We start from the raw sequence: 6,745 nt of genomic DNA on the forward strand, positions 1-6,745 counted from the left end.
GTATGAAACAAGCAAGTTAACTGTAGGTAGCTTTCCTTCTGTAAATGAGAGACGAAAATATCCCTAAAAAAAAACACATTTAGTGCTATCCCTCCCACTGGCCCCTAAAGGTGATGTCCACTAATAGAAATCCGCAGCTTAATTAATTCAGGACCTCAATTAAAATGAAGAGTGTATAGTATTTTCACCTCCTGCAGCAGTGCCGTGTTGGTGCCACGGTTCCCAGAGAGTGACAGGACGTTGTGTTTCGTGTAGTCTGCAGCCAATGAGCGTCCGCTAGTCAACTGCAACCTTTACTTTTTTATTTTAACCCCTTTACCCCTGATGGTGGTTTGCACATTAATGACCAGGCCAATTTTTACAATTCTGACCACTGTCACTTTATGAGGTAATTACTCTGGAACGCTTCAACGGATCCCCCTGATTCTGAGTTTGTTTTTTCATGACATATTGTACTTCATGATAGTGGTAAAATTTCTTCGATATCACTTGCGAAAAAATCGGAAATTTGAGATGTGTCACACAAAATAGCTAATAAATAACATTTCCCACATGTCTATTTTACATCAGCCAAATTTTAGAACCAACATTTTTTTTGGTTAGGAAGTTACAGGGTTAAAAGTTGACCAGCGATTTCTCATTTCTCCAACAAAATTTACAAAACCATTTTTTTAGGGACCACATCACATTTGAAGTGACTTTGAGGGGCCTTTATGACAGAAAATACCCAAAAGTGACACCATTCTAAAAACTGCTCCCCTCAAGGTGCTCAAAACCACATTCAAGAAGTTTATTAACCCTTCAGGTGCTTCACAGGAATTTTTGGAATGTGGAAGAAAAAAAATGAACATTTAACTTCTCACAAAAATGTTACTTTAGACCCAAATTTTTTTTTCGCAACAGTAACAGCAAAAAATGGACCTCAAAAGTTGTTGTACAATTTCTCCTGAGCACGCAGATACCCCATATGTGGGGAAAAAACACTGTTTGGGCGCACGGCAGAGCTCGGAAGGGAAGGAGCGCCATTTGACTTTTTGTATCTAAAATTTGCTTGAATAATTAGCGGACGCCATGTCACGTTTGGGGAGCTCCTGATGTGCCTAAACAGTGGAAACCCCCCACACGTGACACCATTTTGGAAACTAGACCCCTCAGGGAACTTATCTAGATGTGTGATGAGCACCCTGAACCCCCAGGTGCTTCACAGAAGTTTATAACATTGAGCCGTAAAAATAAAATTTTCTAATTTTTCCCACAAAAATGTTTTTCAGCCCCCGATTTTGCATTTTCATAAGGGTAACAGGAGAAATTGCACCATGCAATTTGTTGTGCAATTTCTCCTGAGTACGCCGATACCCCATATGTAGGGAAAAACCACTGTTTGGGCGTACGGCACGGCTCCGAAGAGAAGGAGCACTGTGTGACTTTTTGAACGCAAAATTGGCTGGAATCAAGAGCGGACTTCATGTCGCGTTTGGGGAGCCCCTGATGCTCCTAAACAGTGGAAACCCCCCACAAGTGACCTCATTTTGGAAACTAGACCCCTCAAGGATTTTATCAAGGGATATAGTGAACATTTTGAACCCAGAGGTACGACACAGAATTTGATAACATTAGGTCATCATATTGAATAAGTTGTCATTAGTCTTGAGCGCAAGTGCTCGCTACTTGAGTTTGCATCGGGTACTCGGGTATGCACCAAGTATCGCAGGTGCTCGAGTGACATGCTCGAGTCCCCGCCCGTGCATATTTCACAGTTGTTAGACACCCAAAAAGAAAAAAAACATGCGGGGATCGCCCGTGCATGGCAGGCAATCCCCGCTTGTTTTTTTTTGCTGTATGACAGCTACTAAACATATGGGGCGGAGACTCGAGCATGTCACTCGAGCACCCGATGCAAACTCAAGTAGCGAGCACTTGCTCTCAACACTAGTCACCATATTGTCTTTTTTTTTTTTCTTTACTTTTGAAAGAATCCCAACCCTAGCCCCAACCTAATACAACCCTAGCACCAATACAACCCTAACCCTAGCATTTATTTTTTACGCCGTTCCTCGTGCGGTATGAGTGATTAGATGACTTTATTCTTCAGGTCGGTGCGACTACAGCGATACAAGATTTATATCGGGTTTTTACGATTGACAGCTGTCACATACTAAAAAAAACTTTTTTTTTTAAAGACTATTTTATTGCATTGCCATGTTTTGAGAGGTATAATTTTTCCATATTTCGACCGACAGAGTCATGTAAGGGTTTGTTTTTTGCGGGACAAGTTGACGTTTTTATTGGCACCATTTTCGGGCAAGTGACATTTTTTGATCCTTTTGTATTCCAATTTTTGGGAGGCAGAATAAACAAAAAGCAACAATTCAGGAATTGTTTTTTGTTTTTTTTAATTATGCCAGTTTGCGTGTGGTTAAGTTTATAAGGCAGCGTTATTCTTCGGGTCAGTATGTTTACAGCTGTACCACATTTATATAGTTTTTTTATGTTTTGGCACTTTTACACAAAAAAAACGTTTATAGAAAAAATATTTTTTTTGCATCGCTTTATTCTGAGAGCTATAACTTTTTTATTTTTCTGCTGATGGAGCTGTATAGTGGCTTGTTTTTTTGCGGGACAAGATGACATCTTCAGCTGTACCATTTTTATTTACATTTGTCTTTTTGATAGCGTTATATTACATTTTTTGTATGGCGGTATGATGATAAAGCATAATTTTTTGCTTTGTTTTTTTATTTTTTACTGTGTTCACTAAAGGGGTTGACTAGTGGGACAGTTTTATAGGTCAGGTCGTTCCAGATGCGGCGACACCAAATATATGTACTTTTATTGCTTTTTTATTTTTTTCATAATAATATTTATTTATCGGTGCAGTATGTGTGTGTATATATATATATATATACATATATAGATCATTTTTCTTTTTATTTTTTTTTTTTTGGGGGGGGGGGGGGTCATTTTTTTTTTTTTTGGATTTTTACAATTTTTTTTTCCATTTTCCTAGACTTTTTTACTTTTACACTTTGTCCCACTATGGGACTTTCATTTTTTTGAAGGCTGATCACTTGCACAGCATAGGGATGCAACATCCCCTATGCTGTGCAGGCAGCAGCCCCTGCACAACAAGTTAGTTAGAACATGCAGTGACCACAATCTAACTAACATGCTGATGTCTGGTGACCATGACGACATCGGGTCACCATGGCAACTACCGGGACCTGGCACAGACAGCGCGGAATGCCGGAGAGAAGATAAGAGGCTCGCGCTTACCTCCCTTTACTCCCAGAATGCTGCGATCGACTTAGATCACAGCATTTCGGGGGTTAATATGCCGGGAGCGGCGCGGGACCGCTCCTAACACACAGCACTGAGTGTCAGCTGTGAGAATCAGCTAACACCCAGCGGCGATCGCCCCGCACCGCTTGTGTGCGAGCGCAATGGCATTGCGTGTAATAGTTTGTACCTGGTCCATAAGGCCCAGGTCGGTGAGACGTACTATTACTGACAATGTCAGTAAGGGGTTAAGCGGAAATCCATCCTGATGGAATATTGATTTGCTGCAGCCAAAGAGCTGTCATTGGCTGCAACCTGTACATGACAAAACAATGTCACATCACCGCTAGGAACAGCGGCACCAACATCGCTGAAATGTCGCCACTGCAGGAGGCGAGTATCCATTGATTTAATTTTAATTAGGGTCCTGAATTGATAAAGCTGGGGTGTTCTGGCAGTAGACAATCCCTAGTTTGCTGTCAAAATGTCTATAAAACAGGTGAGGTCCCTTAATAGATTATCATTTATCTGCTAACAGTTTTGACAGGTTGTGAGAGGAGTGAAATCTAACTGATCAAGTATTGGGGAATGATCTGACCAAACTCTTGAGCTGATAGATCATTTGGGATGTAACACTATTGCCGACACCCCTGGATGATCCCTTTTCCTTTTTCATGGAGAGACACCGACATACCGCTCCGGCTGTGCAGTGAGCTCCCCTTCTCCTGCTTCCTGGTCTGTGTACGTCACACAGGCTTCCCGACGGCGCGACTAGTGTGCGTGCTACCCTGTTCTTAAATGGGCAGTGTGCACTTTGAAAATGCCCCCAGCCAATAGTCTTGTGTGGACACTCCCTGCACGGTTTCCTGTCCTCTATAATACAGTACCATTCAATTGTTAAAGGCCCAAAACAACAAATAAACACACACCAACAGTCATTCAGCAGCAAAATTACAAAAGTTTTTTTGTTCAGAACAGAAGATGACATTGCATACGTATTAATAATGTCATCATAGTCTAAGTTCCTTGAAATGTCATACTCGGGGCGTGGCTTGGCTGGACATGTGAGCGGTCGCAGGACAGATCAGCTCCGGGAGCAATAGCCTGTAAAAGTCTCCACTGGGCCCTAAATAGTAATAAAACCAAAGATAACATCTCCCTCTGAGCTCCTGTAACCATCTTTGCACAACAAAGGAGTTTTTTATGGCTGGGAAAGCAGGGAGAAGGCTCCGTGAGGTGACTGCAGGAGCAGACAGACAGTCTCAAGATGGCGCCGAGAAGCCGAAGCTTTCCACATCTCTAGATGCACCAGGCAAGTCTAGTTCCATGAACGCTGCAGTTAAACTAGCTAGTTATGCTAGGACAAACAGAGCAGCCCCCTTGAGTAATACAGTGCAGACACAGACGAGGGAGATGGCTTATCACTTCTCTGCTCTTTCAGGAGAATGTGACAATGCAGATAATACTGAAACCTCAGATAGCAGCCAGCAGCTTCGGCCAGAGGTTAACCCCTTCAGCACTCTCTCAACCCAGCAGACAGAAGACCCTACAATTAAGGATGTTTTTCATGGTTGTTACACAGTATGGATCTGTCCTGTCCTCACTTAGTAATCAAATGCGTGAGATTAAGGAAGAACTTTCCTATATGAGACAGGGGCTGCAGAAAGTGACAGATCGCACCACAGCAGCTGAAGGGAGAATTAGTGATTTGGAGGATAAACAGCCCCAAATTATCAGTGACTATCGCAGACATGACCAACAGAACCTGGCATTGCTAGCTAAAACTGACGATCTGGAGAACAGACTCAGGCGGAATAATATAAGGGTAATTGGCATCCCTGAAAAAAATGAGAGCAATAAACCTACTGAGTATTTTGAGAAATGGCTGCTCTCCCTGTTTGGGGCAGCCTGACCCCTCTATTTGCTGTGGAAAGGGCGCACAGAGTTCCTACTCGGCTGTTACCCGGAGCCCTGCCACGGCCAGTCCTAATGAAGCTGCTCCACTATAAGGGGACATCTCCGTCAACGGCCAAAAGGTGTCCTTTTTCCCTGACTACTCCATTGAAGTGTCAAACCGCAGGGCACAATTTGTGGATGTGAAACGCCAGCTACAAATACCATATGCCATGCTTTACCCGGCGAAACACAGAGTCGCCTCCCTGGGAGCGACCTCCTTTTTTGAAAATCCTAAGGAAGCACTCCGCTGGCTTGATCTAAATGAACAGCAACTTGGCCAGAACCCACAACGCTGAATGAAGACGTATAAGTTAAGTCATGTGCCATCAGAAGATATCTGATTGACTGTTGGAGTCATAATTCTTACCAAGTAACCCATGGCCCAGTGGAAAATGGATATTTTGTCTATTATCCTAAAATGGCAGGCTCCCAAGAAACGTTTATTTTTCTCTTTTAGTAGGTTGCTTGCTTGCTTCATGTGCGGATGCGAGTTGGACTGGTACCCCCATCCATCTGGTTTTTCTGGATGGATCGGTATTTTTCTGTTTGTATGTTTTTGTAAGTTCTGCCACCTGTATGGATTACAGTGATCTTGTATGGAAAACGGGGTATTATCATAGCCTTGTATTTGGGAACCGGAGTTATGTTAACGCTTGTCATACGTATCCTGTCCATCCCTTATGCGTTATATCCTAATGGCTAACCAAGTAAAATTCCTTTCTTGGAACGTGAGAGGGTTGGGAGACCCCTTAAAGAGGACGGCTGTCATGGAATATATATACGGGGAAATTCACCAGCAGTGGTATGTCTGCAGGAAACGCATCTAGAAAAAAGTAATATAGCGGCCCTGAAGCGTTCATGGATCAGCCATAGTTTTCATTCTACCTTTTCAAGTTACTCGAGGAGCGTCAGTATTTTAGTACATAGATCTATCCCTTTTGAATTGATATCCGCTAAGATGGATGAGGAGGGCAGATTCATTGGGATTCATTGTAGAATATTCACCAAAGAATTATTACTAGTGGCAGTCTACATTCCCCCTCCCTATAATAATATCATTATGAAGGAAATTACGTTACTCATAGACAAAGTGCTGGGGTTCCCCGTGCTATGCATGGGAGATTTTAACAATATTGGACACCCATACTGGGATAGATTCAGATCAGACACAGCTACAGAGGCTACCCCCATAACTAAGTTTGGTGAGCTCCTGTCAGAGTTATCCTTGACTGATATATGGCGTCTTAAATATCCCAAAACACAACAATTCTCCTGCTACTCTAAATCACATAACACCCTCTCCAGCATAGATTTAGTACTGGGAACAGAACACATTCTCCCTTTAGTGGAAAGGGTGGAATATTTACCTAGAGTACTGTCGGACCACTCACCCCTGATGATGAGCCTATGCCTTTTGCCCAGATTGGAAGCTACCCTTACTAGATGGTCCGTGAATCCCTTTTGGTTGCAAATCATAGACATAAATTTGATTACATCAGCTCTTCAAAACTAT

This window comes from Phyllobates terribilis, unplaced genomic scaffold, assembly GCF_046119375.1.
Source record: "Phyllobates terribilis strain yellow unplaced genomic scaffold, ASM4611937v1 Scaffold_1__5_contigs__length_1240528914, whole genome shotgun sequence".
NCBI classification, from domain to species: Eukaryota; Metazoa; Chordata; class Amphibia; order Anura; family Dendrobatidae; genus Phyllobates; species Phyllobates terribilis.